Source organism: Sciurus vulgaris (genome assembly GCF_902686455.1).
Source record: "Sciurus vulgaris genome assembly, chromosome: 16".
In the NCBI taxonomy this organism is placed as follows: domain Eukaryota; kingdom Metazoa; phylum Chordata; class Mammalia; order Rodentia; family Sciuridae; genus Sciurus; species Sciurus vulgaris.
The window spans coordinates 74,884,350-74,895,771 of record NC_136477.1 but is presented as its reverse complement, the minus strand read 5'-3'; the positions used below and the strand labels follow the sequence as shown (position 1 = coordinate 74,895,771).

At 36.9% G+C, this 11,422-nt stretch overlaps 1 long non-coding RNA gene across 1 annotated transcript; it reads right to left on the bottom strand.

Annotated features, from left to right (window-relative positions):
* Nucleotides 1-4,001: 4,001 nt before the first annotated feature.
* Nucleotides 4,002-11,248, bottom strand: LOC306646652. The gene is made up of 4 exons (XR_013759927.1): nucleotides 10,718-11,248; nucleotides 7,027-7,155; nucleotides 4,167-4,268; nucleotides 4,002-4,073 (listed from the first exon to the last, which is right to left on the bottom strand). It is a non-coding gene; the product is annotated as an uncharacterized lncRNA (long non-coding RNA).
* Between the last annotated feature and the right edge of the window lie 174 nt (nucleotides 11,249-11,422).

The following is an 11,422-nucleotide window of genomic DNA, read 5'->3' as shown; positions in this document are numbered from 1 at the left end:
TCATTTGTCCTTTGGTTTTTTGAGATTGCTTTATCTCACTTAGCATGATATTCTCCAATTTCATCCATTTGCCTGCAAATGCCATAATTTCATCATTCTTTATGGCGAAGTAATATTCCATTGTATAAATATGCCACAGTTTCTTTATCCATTCCTCAATTGAAGGACATCTAGGTTGGTTCCACAATCTGGCTATGATGAATTGAGCAGCTATGAACATTGATGTGGCTGTATCTCTAGTATGCTGATTTTAAGTCCTTTGGGTATAGGCCAAGGAGTGGGATATCTGGGTCAAATGGTGGTTCCATTTCCAGCTTTCTGAGGAATCTCCAGACAGCTTTCCAGAGTGGCTGCACTAATTTGCAACCCTACCAGCAATTTATGAGTGTACCTTTTTCCCCACATCGTCTCCAACATCTATTGTTGCTTGTGTTCTTGATAACCTCCATTCTAATTGGGGTGAGATGGAATCTTAGTGTAGTTTTGATTTGCATTTCTCTTATTACTAGAGATGTTGGACCTTACCATCTTCTCTGTTAGTTCAACTTTGTTTTCAAGATTAAATATTTTGTCTTCAATGTCTGAGGTTCTGTCTTCTAGGTATTCTATCCTATTGGTTATGCTTTCTATGGAATTTTTAACTTGGCTTATTGTTTCCTTCATTTAAAGGATTTCTGTTTTTTTTTATTTTTCAGTATCTCTAACTCTATTGAAATGACCTCTTGCTTCCCATATTTGCTCTTTTAACTGTTAATTGGTGCGATCATTTAGTGACTGCATTTGTTCTTTCATCTCCTCATTTGCTTCCCTGATTGTTTTAATTATGTACATTCTGAACCCCCTTTCTGACATTTCTTCTGCTGTACTGTCATTGGGTTTTATTGATATAGTATCTAGGCTTGTTTGGGACATTTTCTTCCCTTGTTTTCTCATATTGGTCAGATATCAGTGGGACTCTGAGATATTGCAGATTTCCTCTATTGGCTTATAGTTTCCCTATAGATTTCCAGTACATCACCTCCCAGCCTTCAGTAGCCTGACATCTTGGAGGAACTTCATAATGCAGTGCTTCCAAAGAAAGCTGCCCCTAGCCTGCTACTGGTTTCAGGGCTTGGAACTGGCTCTATGTGGAAAGGCTGTCACTGGTCTGTCTGCTCTGAGAAGCTGGGTGTGGAAGGAGTCTGCTGCCTGGGGGAGCAGGGCTGCTTGGGGATGTCTCTGGCTGCCCTGTCCTGGTCCCCAAAGATGCCTGCCAGCCAGAACTCACCACTGGGTCCGGGGCTTGGAGCTGGCTCTGTGCAGAAAGCCTCTTGGCCTGCCACCTGGGCCAAGCTTCACCCAGTGGTGGAGACTCACCCCATGGCTCTATGTTAGTCTGAGTCTCTCAATGCCTCCCCTTCTTGATTCCTGGGTTCTGGAGCAACAGGAGATGCAGTCACCCTCTAGTCTGCCATCTTAGATCACCCCGTGGAAAGAGCCTGCCACAGGAGGGAGCAGCACTGCTTGGAGGAGTCTCTGGCTGCCCTGCCCTGGTCCCATAGACTGCCTGCATGTCAGAGCTTTCCACTGGCTCTGGGACTTAGAGCTGGCTCTGTACAGAAAGGATCTCACTGGGTTGTCTGCTCCGAGAAGTTGGCTGTGAAAGGAGCCTGCTACCAGAGGGAGCAGGGCTGCTTGGGGAAGTCCCTGGCTGCCCTGTCCTGGTCCCTGAAGCTGCCTGTGGGCCGGAGCTCGCCACTGGCTCTGGGACTTGTAGCTGGTTCTTTGCAGAAAGGATCTCACTGGGGGGCCTGCTCCGAGAAGCTGGCCATGGAAGGAGCCCACTGCTGGAGGGAGCAGGGCTACCTGGGGAAGACTCTAGCTGCCCTGCCCTGCTCTGAGAAGCTGCCCCTGTTTGGGCCTGCTGCCTGGGCTGAGCTTCCAGGTGTAGTCTTTTCTAGTAACTTTTTATTGTGGCCATCAGGAGAGAAGAGAAAAACTTAAGTGGTTTCATGTGGATTAGTTGTTATTTTAAAAAAAAATTTCTAAGAAAATTAATTTTCTTGTAACTTGTTAAAAGATGTACAGTATCATCTCTGCCAATTCCTTTTGTTCATTTCAGAAATTTTCTAAAATTATACCTATTCACTGTTTCAACTCCCTCTTTTGAAAACTTATATCTTTTTATGTATACAATGGATATATCCCAAAGTTTATTCCATAGAGGAAAGCCTACCAGAGTCACTATTTTTAAACAGTTTATATGACAACACCTAATAATTTCATGGACAGTGACCTATACAGCTTTATATTGGTAACCATTTTCTCCAAGACAGTATTTTTCAAAGAGGAATCTTTAGACCAGCAGCATTAACTTCAAATAGAATTTATCAGAAATGTAAATTCCCAGTCTCATCATAGAACCTGATTCCAAAACCCAGGGCAGGGAACAGCAATCTGTTGCAACAAGTTCTTCTGGCAAGTACAACATACTTTCAAGTTTGCTCCAATTTTAAGACATCTCTGACTCCAATCTGTATTACTAGATACAGAAATTAATCTATTCACACTCCCAGAGTACCCTCTCAGCAGATGACTTTGATGGAGACTCAGGGAATTTCCCCCAAAATGATTCAGTCTATATAGTAAAATGAAGCATGACTGTTTGGTATATTTACGGGATCTAAGGTCAGTTGCACCCTATTTATCTATAGATTTTCTGACAGTTACAGAGCTTAAAGTAAGTAGAAAATAGTAATCAATAAAACTAATAATAAAAAATATTTCTATATAGTTATCTTTTGTATTTGCTAAATCAAATGTTATTTTTTATCCACAACTTAAGATCTGGTGAATGAATTATTTTCATTTAACTTCAAAAACCTTACACCTGATAAAAAATTTATCTTTTAAATAATCTGTGTTTACATTTTTTTTCTTCAGGTCAGTAGCCCCTGGAGGACATAATTATTCCTTACCTCATAATTGCCTCTTTCACTAGCAATACAACTATCTGGGAAGGATAAGTATAAATGAAATATTCACTGATTTCATTTCAGGAGTTTTGCCTCAATAAATCCTAAGTTAAGACAGGCAGCAAAATACAGGAAATATCATGATGGTCATGTGTTTGATTTAGGTCTACACTCTGCTCTGTCATTTCTATGTGACTTTCAGGAAATGCCTCATCTCTCTGAACCTTAGCTTCCTCAACTAAAAAATGGAAAACATTTCACGTAAGCAGTCAACTACAAAGTTTCTGAAAAACCAATAGATAACAGAAAAGTCCCAGTTCCTTACTAACTGAAAGTATGAGGGCTTCTGCCACCATCACATTTTTCCAAGATCAAAAATAAAACATTGGGAAGTACTTGTATTACAACAGGTAGCAGCAATAAATATTTTGAATTATATAATTTATTTTACAGTTCAGTTAATGTCAATGCCAATCCAGATCAGCTACAGGAAAGGCATTTTCCAATATTCTACCAAAAGAATGAAAATTGATTAGAACAAAGAATAATCTTCAAATATGATCACTATCATAATGAATGACTTTAAGAATATAGTATATTAACCTAAAAATTAAAATTTTGACTCAGGTATACTGAAACAGATCCATGAATAACATGAAGTATTCAAACATACTGACATCAGATCAATGTTATTAAATAGCTACAAGCTAAATGCAATGTTGAAATTCTCTGTGAGTCAAGAAAATAACAATATTCCAAAATTCACTGGGCGACCATTTTCACATGATGTACACATCTCCCTGTTCATTTATACAACAGAGAGAGGCCACCACTCCAAACTTAGGAACCAAAGCAGAAGAGGAACTTACTAAGTGTGTAACTGTGTTTACAGAAATGAAGGGAATTATAAATGAATAAAAATATAAACACTTTAGGGTTGGGGATGTAGCTCAGTAGTAAAAAGCTTGTTTATTAGCATGTGGTAGGCCTTAGATTGACACAGCAAAATACAAAGAAATCTCCAGAAACAAAACATTTTAAAATATGCTTACTTAAAGGGTATGGCTGTGGTTTGTGCCTTTTTGAAAGACAAAGGCAATTTCACACAAATATCATACACTGTAAAAATAAAAAGGAATAATAATATATGATATAACTAATGCAATTGATTATTTTAAAATATTTTTAGTGCTCTAAAATCTAAGTACTCACAAGTCCTAATGACAATCCTGAAAGCAGAGTTGCTAAAGCAAAAAGTATGTATGATCCCCAAAGCAGTAATCCAAGGTTTTGAATATAATGGTTATAGCAAGTCTGAAATCAAAAGGAAAAAAATGAACTAAAAATGGTTTCTTTAAAAAAGTGATAAAGACAGATAAATTTTAATCTATAACCTGATGTACACAGCTGAAAGAATGCTGACATACTACTCATCCTAAAATAAAAAAGAGATGATTTAAAAACTGAATAAGATAAACAGCAATATCTATATTTTCTATTTTCTAGTCCATAATTTCCCCCAGCAATGGATATTATTGCTACTATGAGGAAAAGTTATCACTCGCTCACTTCTTGACTGTAATAAGGTTTGCTCAGAAAATCTAAGTTTCTGAATGGTTGTCATCACTTGATCACCTCATAAATAAAATACTTGGTACTCTTTCTTTCTTTTTAGAGTTTTCAATGATCACTTTCTCTTTTACTTTTTTCTTCCTCCCAGTACTCAGTATTAAAACCAGGATCTTGCTTTAATCCTAGGTAATAAGTACTCTACTGCTGTGCTACATCACCTATCCCTTTTTCTTTTGAGACAAGGTCTCACTAAATTGCCAAGGTTGGTCCCAAACCTGTGATCCTCCTGTCTTAGCCTCCGAAGTGCTGGGATTACAGGCATGTACCTCTGCTTAGAGTTTGATATTCACTTATAACTTTTATCTGATGATTTCTCAAAATACTGACCAACTACTGACCAACTCGCTATGAACTCTATGAAATCAGTTAGAAATGGCAATTCTTATTCACCCTTAAAATACTCCAAAATAAAAGCATAGAAGGGAGCCTGAAGAAACAATTTAGGACACTTGTTAACATGACTCTTCCCAATTAAACATCACTTTTCTCTTGCTAGGGATGTAGCACAGTGGTAGACTACTAGATCAGAATATACAAGGCCCTGGATTTTAACCCCGACACCTCTGAAACAAAATTACCTTTCCTAATTTTTGTAAAAATTAAAATTTATAATAGCACAATTTGATGACTGACAATGATATACAAATGATGACATAAGAAATAAAACATAAGTAAAATAATTAGTTTTATGAAATTAAATGCAGGTAGTTTAAATGGGCAGTTAAAGAAAAGCATGCTTCAAAAAGAAGGGTTTGTGTGTTTCAAACAATATCACCTATAGCAAGAAGTAGAAGTTTGTGTTCCCAAAGGCTTTTTCATGCACAAGTGAAAGGATGGCTTAATCCAATGATGAATGATGGTGTAAATGAACCTGTGAAGCACACACTTGCTATGCCCCGTCTACATAGTCTCCCAATAAAAGAGGTACAGCCTGCTGCCTTTAGAATTCAACAGAAACTTACAAGCTATTGCCTTTTCTACCACATAAAAGGTTAAGATTCACTTAAAATATTAAATAAAACTTAGTTGCATTGTAAGTTCAACATTGAAAACTAGTTTAATCACATTGCTTTCATTGTTTTAACAGGCCAAGTGGGAACCTGTGTATAGTGGTGTAGGCCTATAATCCCAGACAGTTGGTAAGCTAAGACAGGAGGATCGAAAATTTGAGGCCAGCCTAGCAATTCAGCAAGACCCAATTTCAAAATGAAAATAAAATCAGGTGGATGCAGTGGTGCATGCCTATAATTCCAATGGCTCTGGAGGCTGAGGCAGGAGGAGTGTGAGTTCAAAGCCAGCTGCAGCAAAAACAAGGTGCCAAGCAATTCAGTGAGACCCTTTCTACAAATAAAATACAAAACAGGCCTGGGGATGTGGCTCAGTGTTTGAGTGCCCACTGATATCAATTACCAGTACCCCCAGAAAATAAATAAATAAAATAAAATTGGTCGTGGATGTAGCTTCATGGCAGAGAACTCCTGGGCTCAATCCCTAGTATGGCTACAACAACAACAACAAAAAGACATGTAGGAATAGCAACAAGGAACTTAAACTTCTGTGTGACTTCACTATTGTCTGCACTAATTAAACTATATCAGGGGTACTAGGTTCCATCATTGCACTGGACATGGTGGTTCAAAGAGAAGTTCTGATATCTAAAAAAAATCTGGAGACATAGAAGGAAAAGACACATTTCAATTACAAACTACTGTTTAGAGCTGATCTTTCTCCCACTCCCAGAATCCAAAGTACTTTCATCTGATGGTTGGTGATCCACACCTCATCTCCCAAGGGCAAGTATGGTGAGGAGACTAGAATAAGATGAGAACTTGATAACCTCCACAAACCTCACCATTCTCACAAATCTCTTGAATGACCATTGAGGCCTTGTACTCCAATTGTGTAGCAGGAAATATGCTTGCCATTCACAATCATAACTGGTATAAAAAAATACCTATCTTCTAACTAAATTTAAGCTCAGGGAATAATCATACCATTAGATATTGTTCAGACACATTATCCATACAAGTTAGATGGGCAGAAAAATCACACATAATTAATCACTGTACATAAAGGAGTTTAAAGGTAATATATGCAGATAATGTTTAAGTCTCTCAAATTACCACATGCCCATTACACTCTTCAGTCTTTGGGGCACTATTAAGTTTTTAATGACACATATGATCAAAGATAAGCATCTAAAATATTCCTAAAAAGGCACTAAGCTTAATTCTACAGTATGGCCCCACCTAACTTAATAAGCATCAAGGTTATGTGTTTGATTTACAAGATCTAACTAAAAATATCTAACACATAATAAATCCAAATATGCCTTAAGTGTCCAAGAAACAAACTGTGTACATGTATTTATTTACAAGAACTATAATTATCTCTTCCAATTAATTGGGAAGTATATAAGAGAAAAATCCCTCATACTTACAAAATAGAACCTGGACCAAACCATGGGGAAACAGGTTCAATATTCTTCCACTCATTTCCACTTATAAATTTGATGAAGTCCTTCTTAGTCCTTGGACCTGGATAGCATCTAAATTCACCATCCTTACAACTAAAGATCAGAATTAAATATTAATAGCAATGGAAAATAAATTTTGTATTTGTTTTTACTCTTTCCTTACCTCATTTTAGTTCATTCTAATATTCAAGAGCATTAGCAATGTAGAAGCATGTTGAATTACTACTAATGACATCTCAGCCCCAAACACAATCATAAAACTTAAGATTTTTTCTTACTCTTCCAGGTATGAAAGTACTATGTAGCATGGTAAGCAGATAAATCTCAAAAAATGATGTCTAAGTTTTATGAATAACATACATATTAAAAGTATTATCATATAAAAAGTTATTAAGATAATGCCTGAAATATAAAAAAAATTATTAGCTATTTTTAAACTATATGTTTAAAGGTTTTTGATTGTTTTTCATGGCACTTTGCATCACAGTCACATCACCTCTGGCATTCAGTTTTCAATTACTGGAAGAATCTGGGGCAGTGCTTTCCTCCCAGTGACTTCAGTGATTCTATTTACAGTCAACTTTGCACTCTTTCTTCCATCCCCCTCCACCTTCCATTCCCTATGTATGGGATTCTGTCAAATAGTCCTAACTGTTCTCCAGTCTTGTGCATCTTCAAGTGCAAAAGCTCCATTGTTCCCTACTACCTATCACAGGGTCAGGGGATTCTTTTTCCACTCAGAGAAAAAGACTACAAAGAAGTTCCCATTCAAAAACATAAAGTTTTAAGGAGAAGATTGAATTTAAATAGTTCTTTGAAGGACAAGTAAGATTGCAACAGGCAGAAATAAAGAGAAATAAGCAAGGTAATAGCCATGACTAAGAGAAAAGGGGCAGAAAATTTCAGATCAATTCAGTGATATTGAGTAGTAATAAAGAAATAGGAATACTGATTACATCCAATTAAGGAACATGGGGGAAAGGAATGATGAAAAAGGGAGGAGAGAAACACATGGGATAAAGAGAAAAGAAATTTAAATAGATAAGAAGGGAGGATGAGTGACTAAAGGAATAAAACAAAAAGTGGGAAAAATGGACAAGGAAACAAGATATAGACACACACAAGGAACTGCCCATTTGTTTTTCTGTTGTTCTTCTTTTTGGCAGTATTGGGGATTGAACCCAGGCGTGCTCTACCACTTAGCTATAATTCTAACCCTTTTTATTTTTTATACTGAGACAGGGTCTTGTTAAGTTTCAGTGGCTGGCCTAAAACTTGTGATTCTCCTATCTTAGTCTCCTGAGTCACTGGGATTACAAGCATGCACCACCAAACCCAACAGAACTGCCACACTGTTTTTGAAATTTTAAATGAGGAGAAATACCTCTTAATATTTAGCTTACCACCTAGATGACATCAAGGTACAGCAGGTGGACAGATTTGAGATTTCCTACCTCCAGATTAGAATACCAATGAAGTCAAACTAAAAGACCTGATATTGCAAACTACACATTTCTGTTTCTCCTGACTTAACACTACTATATCACCCACTACTTTCTCCTCAAGGGTTAGCTGTTTTTTGAAAATACTACATTCCTGTTTATGAGAATGTCCATGGAATGGAATGCTTACCCTGCTCTTAAAAGTTCTACTTCCAAGATTTCCTTTAAACCCTGTCTACATATGTTAAAAAACAAAAATACAATTTCTGTATTCATATTTTCTTGACTTGTTTTAGGGAAAATTTCAAAAACAGGACTGCAGAATAAGCAAACTATGATACATAAAACTCAAACTCCTTAATAATAAGTTACATCACAATGAAAATTTTTCTATAACAACTTCTGATCAGGAATAGATTAACTGAAAGTAATTCACTTGTAATTAAAAGTACATTGTTAAAATACTAATTCCTTTTTCTTTAATTCTTTTCTTCTTTTTTTTTTTGTATCAGAGATAGGAATCAGCCTCCTGAGTGACTGGGATTAATGGTGTGTGCCATCCCATCCAGCAATCCTTTCTTTTTTTCAAATGTATTGTATCTTGTGTTTTAAAGACTTGTTGAACCTTAAATCTTTAGCCAAAGACAAAGAAGGAAAACGCTTCTATAATTTCTGATAGATGCTCTAGTTTGGATTTAACTCATTGTTAGTGTATTTTGTTTGTTGGTTTCTCCTTAATACCTCTGCTGATGCTATATTTACTGTTTGAATGAATTTTAAAATATCTTGAAGTAATATTTGACTATATTCTGCATATAAATTCATAAGCTCTACTGCTTAACATATTGTTTTTAACATTAAATATTTTATAGACCCAAATCTAAAACAAGATACTGATGAAAAAAAAAATACTGCCACTGATTATATTTCCCCTCCTCCACAGTTTCAACAACAGATTATGTGCATACTAAATATTTTCCCCTATTTTATTTTTGTTATTATGTCTTACGATTCAAAATTTACTGTCTTCTGGGTTTTCCCTTTAGGATGTCCACACCACTTGCTTCCTTAATTGCCAACTTACTTCATACATGATACAAAAAAAACCTGAGTCTTGTTAAAGAAGCAGGTGTTCTAAAAATTATTCCATGCTTATTCTGGAGGCCCAAAGAAAGCCAATATACCAATATCTGGCCAGATAAATTAGACATCTGTCTCTCATCTGTATGAGATAATAGTAACTATCATCAGGGAATTAAATATGATAATGCAATTAAAGTTTATTGTATTGTGCAGTATACAGACAATATTCAATAATGGTTGTATTGGTTAATATCTGTTACACCACTCTTTTCAGTCATACTACCACCAACAACTATTTAGCATCTAAAACAAAGGCATTTATTTCCTATAGTAGCAAAAAGAACTTTAAGCTAGAACTATAACACAAGACACAGGGTTTGGTTCAAACTACTGCAACCTAATGCTCTTAAGAGTTTGTAATAATTAAAGTAATAATTTCTTAATGCACTATCACTTACAAGGGCCAAGGAGTCACAACTCAAAGATTCTCTACATTGCAAATACACAATGGAAAAATGAGATGGGAGGGCTGGGGAGATTACTCAGTCGGTGGAGTGCTTGCTTGCAAGCACAAGGCCCTAAGTTCGAACCCCAGCATCACAAAAAAAAATTGAGATGGGAGATGGGAGAAGAGAATGTGAGGAGGGGTGCACGAATATTTTTAAATAACCCTATTTCAACTTAGCATATGCAACAAAAATCCCAAATTCCAACACCACAAATGGAAGTTTCTTAAGAATAAACAAAAAGCTAGACATTGTGCTCAATTTTCTATTCTGTAAAACTTAATGAAAATAAGTCTGGATGTCCATCTATAAAGGATGGGAAATAGTCAGACTCCACCCCCACCCCATGACTCCCGAATCCCAGTCTCAAGGTCCTGAAGAAAAGTTAAGAGAGAATTCAACTGAGCACAAATCCTTTGGTTCACCACAGCACTGGAAAAGGAACATTGGAACACAGTGAAGATGAAAAGGAGCTGGGATCTGGAGGAGTCAGGGCGCCTGCTCAGGGACTGGGAGGCAAAGTCTGGGGAAGCTGGGGCCTGCCTGAGGAAGAGGGGATGAGATCGGGTAAGCAGGCTCTGAGGGGACCTGACCAGCATTGCAGGACAAACACCCTACACTCACAATTCTATCATCCTTTCTACTTCCAGCAATTCCCTCCAGTTCTCCTCCGTGATGACACCCATGTCACTCCATTGCCCGTGGGGCCACAGAAGTCCCAGAAGTAACAGTGCCAACACTGTCGGGGAAACCAGGAGACCTCTGGAGGATGCGGCAACTTCCAACGCCACAACTCAGACGCACTGCAGCCCTGCCTCACTTCCGCTCTCATCCTCAGCTCAGCTCATGCGCACGGCAGTTCAGTGAGGTGCAAACGCCCAGGGCAAACTCAGGGCGCAAGAGCAAACCCTGCTTCCAGCAGTTACTGGAGGAGAGAAAGAGGCAAGCCATCCAACTTCAGTGCTCATGACAGATACATTTTATTTTTTTAAATCTCAGGTCCTTGCCTATTTGCACATTAAAAGCAAAATGCATAGGAATATGAAAGTAAGTTCATTTTCTATGTTTAAATTGCTTATTGTATTGGAAGAAATTTCTGATGCTAATTTGTTAGAATTTCTATTTTTGGGGGAGGCAAATATTTTATTAACAGATCATGGTGATTATGAAATTAGGTATATTTCAAATTTCAAAAATTTTTCCAAAAATTAATAAAATTTTAGATGAGAATTGACATTATTTAATTTTAATTTTAATATTGAATCATAATAATGTTTGTATTTTGGCACAGTAATTTTTAGTCCTAAGACTCAGTTTGTACAAATTAAT